Genomic DNA, 4,599 nt, shown 5'->3' on the forward strand with positions numbered 1-4,599 from the left:
GTTTAACGGTGCTTGATTGGAAAAGTTCCTATTTTTTTGATGACAATACATTTTCTTTGATGCAGTCCTATGAATTCAGTAAATTTCTTTGTGTTCCTATGAAGATGGAAAAAACAAGGCACAGCAACACAAGTTAATGGCTTGCTGAAGGTAAGTTTATGGCAAAACTGTGCCTAAAATCCAGCCTATAGTTTCTTGTTTTCCCAATAGTGATATATTACTATCCCAATTCTTGCTTTCCAGAAGTTTGGAGGAATGCTGTCATTTTCTTCACTAAAAGCAGACTTGGTTACCATATATCTTCCTAACAAACAACTTTATTCTTTATACAAAATCACGACTAATGAGGGTGCCTTCACTGCATAGGAAATTTTCTCAGAAACAAAGACTGGTTCAGTCGTACTGGAGCAACCAACCAAAAATCCTTTATGCACACAGATGCAAATTGTGAGATTTTCTTTTGTCGCTGGCAGTGCAGTTCTTATGGAAGTGCTGTGGAAATTCATCCCTCTGGATAACTTCAACATCTTTTAGTATTAATACAGTGACATACGTCAAATATTTTTGGTACCAGGTGAACAAATGCAGTGCAACATTCATCTTGCAGCACTAGACCAGTCCCGAACAGTCCCTGGTGTCTACAGCCCTCTGGTGGTGCTGCCCTGTGGAGCGCAGGCATGAGGTTCAGGCTGTGGAGTTTGGTGCTTGAAAACAAACTGCTGTCATTCAATTATATTTGTAAATGAAAATATTGAAGATAATCCTTTCTGGACAAGTCTAGCACTTTCTAATTTTTTCTCTATGATAAGAGCATAGCTGACCTCAGGACACTTGATTTGCAAGAGGAAATGAATGAGGTTCACAAAACTGGTTGTATAATTCTAATGTTCTACTCTGTTTCTCCATCTCTTGTTTTTTTTTCCTTTTTTCTCCCTTTCCCTTTCCCTTTCCCTTTCCCTTTCCCTTTCCCTTTCCCTTTCCCTTTCCCTTTCCCTTTCCCTTTCCCTTTCCCTTTCCCTTTCCCTTTCCCTTTCCCTTTCCCTTTCCCTTTCCCTTTCCCTTTCCCTTTCCCTTTCCCTTTCCCTTTCCCTTTCCCTTTCCCTTTCCCTTTCCCTTTCCCTTTCCCTTTCCCTTTCCCTTTCCCTTTCCCTTTCCCTTTCCCTTTCCCTTTCCCTTTCCCTTCTCTCCCTTTCCCTTTCCCTTCTCTCCCTTTCCCTTTCCCTTCTCTCCCTTTCCCTTTCCCTTCTCTCCCTTTCCCTTTCCCTTCTCTCCCTTTCCCTTTCCCTTCTCTCCCTTTCCCTTTCCCTTCTCTCCCTTTCCCTTTCCCTTCTCTCCCTTTCCCTTTCCCTTCTCTCCCTTTCCCTTTCCCTTCTCTCCCTTTCCCTTTCCCTTCTCTCCCTTTCCCTTTCCCTTCTCTCCCTTTCCCTTTCCCTTCTCTCCCTTTCCCTTTCCCTTCTCTCCCTTTCCTTCTTTTTTTTTTCTTTTTCTTTTTTTTTTCTTTTTTATTTTTGGAATGTATGTCTGTAACATGCATAAACATTTCTAAATAATGTTCTCACCTTTAACTAGTCACAAAAAGGGAATGTTTGGGGTAAAAACTAATAGTCAGAGTATTTATCAAGTTAGCAGTAAACATACTATGAGAGAACTGCGCCCTAATGAATTATTTTCGTTCCAAATAACATTTTTTTTGTTCATATTTTAGTATTGCGTTGCATATGTATATCTGTACTACAGTAGAGTTATTGCTCTACACATTATGTACAGTTGCATTGTAATGAAAATCAATGTTTTGAATTTGTAAAAAAAAAAACAAAACAGAGCATTCTAATTATCTTTTTTTTTTTTTTGATTATATTTTTGAGAAATTAGAGCTTCTTCTGTACCACAGTTGGAGGAAAGAACAAAATCCTAACAATTTTCCTCTGGTAGTATATAGTAGGCTTGAAAAGTGATATAAAATGTGTTCTAAAGATTTCTTTCCATAAAACATTAACAGTCAAATTAGTCCTGATGCAGCAGAAGGTTGAAGGTTTTCTTGTAAAATTAGGTGTCCTACAACACTTCGTTGAACAGCAGGGGAAAGTTGGCCGAGATTGTTTTTTAAATAGCTGAGAAAATATATAAAAATAGAATAACATTATGGTGTTGCTTACTGGACCTGCTTCCAGTTGATTACATTCCCATTGTTTGTTCAGCAGTTACCAGACTGGAGTGACCAATTTGCAAAAACAATCGTTCTCACAGGGACATGCACGGTGACTATGGAAACCTGTATTTAATCCTTTTAAAATACCTTTCTCTGCAATACTGGACAACTGTTTTGCCTTCACTGTTGTGTAGCCACCTATCTCCTGGAGGCAATGAGAGGTGGAGGAAGGGGATGAGGGCTGCCTAGCCCAGCTCTGTCTGTGCTGGGCAGGGGACAGGGCAGCAGGGATGGGCTGTGCTGTCCCACAGCTCCTGCAGGAAGGCAGTGTGGGGAGATTTGTGCAGTCAGCCTGACAATCAGCCGTACTTCTGACAGTTGGTCTCACCTCTCTTGCTTACAGAGATTCTAAAAATTTGGTCTTGTCATTTGACCTGATAGATAGTGGGGGCAACTTCCCATTTCATGTTAGGAAATCACTGTGTGTGTTCCTTGCCTCTTTCCATTTAAAAATCCTCGATATGGAAAACAGTGAACAGCGTTCTGGTTCAGTGCTTCTGCTTGTGCTTCAGAAAGCACAGCAAAACAGAATTACCACTGAGTTACTGAAGCTTGCAGACCAAACATCATCTCTGAGATCTCAGACTTGTGCTGTGCAGAGATACCAGATTAACGAGAGAGTGTAAGGCTATTTCACTCTCTCCTCTCTTTCCACTCTAAGTTTAGCTAAGATTTAAATATTTTACAGTTGCCACTAGACAAGCCGTATAGTTAATTTTGTGGATTTTTTGCTGCAGATTGAAAAAGGTGTAAAAAAAACCTAGAAATCTTACTCAAATATCTCTAATCCTGGGGATTTAATTGAGTCCATGGATATTTGTATATCAGAATTCTACCATAAGGAATTATAGTGGTTTTCTCCTTCTCCTCTCTTTCTCTTCCTCCTCTTCTTTTTCAAGTTGGGAAAACACCTAGTAAAATCCCTGTGTGTCAAATGTCCTTCACTTTCCTTAATGCTAAATGTTTTCTACAAGTTGAAAGTGTCTTTGCTTAAATATGAAATCTGTTGCCTAGCTTTGCCATCACCCTCTAAAAACCAAGGTGGTCACAGAGTGTTCCTTCAGCTACAGCCCAGTAGTTCATTGTTTCTTATTGTCCAAGGTTACATTATACCATATTCGAGCTGAGGCCACACCAACACTAAATACAGGGGAGAATTATGTCTTTTGACTGTCTGGCCATGCTGTATTTAACGAACCCCAAATTGCAGTTTGCCCTCTTGGCTGCCAGGGCACGCTGCTGGCTCATGTTCAGCCTGCCGTCAACCAGCACCGCCAGGTCTCTTCCTGCTGAGCTGCTCTCCAGCCACTTCTCTCCCGGTCTGTACCTGTGTCTCCTAGGTGCAGAACTGGTCTGGTCCTGGTCTGTACCTGTGTCTCCTAGGTGCAGAACCTGGCATTTTCCTTTGTTAAGCTTTGTGATGTCTGTGTGCATGAGAAATAACCTTCTTTTGCATGTATGTGCACATGCATGTGTATGTGGAAAACTGTTTAGTCCCTCACTCCTAGTACATTCAACATACATTAAATTGAAAAGGAATGAAATATTCATCATGCAGTTTTCTAGCTACATGGATAAATAAAATATTAAAATAAGATTATGCATCATTACAACAGTACAAAAAATGAGAGCTGTTCTGCTGCTGTATGCAGAGGGGAACAGCTAAGTTTTCAGGCAGTTACTGCTCTAGTTTGAGGCGATTAATGCTGAGAGATATCTTTTATTTTCAGTTTAACATATGCCAAAGTAGCTAACTTAAGTTGCCATTAATACTGTCGTACATTCAAAAACTGGGCAGAAGAGGAATCTTTAGAGTTGCATAGAACACTTTCATTTCCATGTTTTTCTGTGCTGATACCAGATGGGACCAAAAGAGCAAGTTTCACATGCTGTGAGAACAGTAAGATTTTGTATTATTTCCAGTATACTAAGAGAAAAACTAGTGATCTGTGTTGCTCACTGTCACAGAGCTAAGACAAGTATGCAATATTTAAAGTGTTTCAGGGAAAATCTATGACTCTTAAGTGTCCTGGGGGAGAAATTCTGTCACACAAACATCAACATTAGTTCTGTTTCCTATACTAAGTAATAATCATTTTCTAATAGGAAATCTAGACATTAATAGGGAGTTTTATTCAAATAGCCTGTTCTATTTAAATTCCATATTTTGCCTAGTGAAAGCAAAGAGGCTAAATTAATATATATATTAGTTTGAATAGTTAGTATATTAGTAATATAACACTTTATTTTAAAGATAAACTCTGTTAATTAATTCAGATATGTTGTTGTCTTCTTAAGCAACCGTGGCCGTGTAATGGGAAGGAAATGTGTAGTAACACATTTTTGAGGGATATGAACTGTGGAAACAATAGAAGAAAGAGAAGAAAGTG

The sequence above is a fragment of the Anser anser genome, assembly GCF_964211835.1.
Source record: "Anser anser genome assembly, chromosome: 2".
NCBI classification, from domain to species: domain Eukaryota; kingdom Metazoa; phylum Chordata; class Aves; order Anseriformes; family Anatidae; genus Anser; species Anser anser.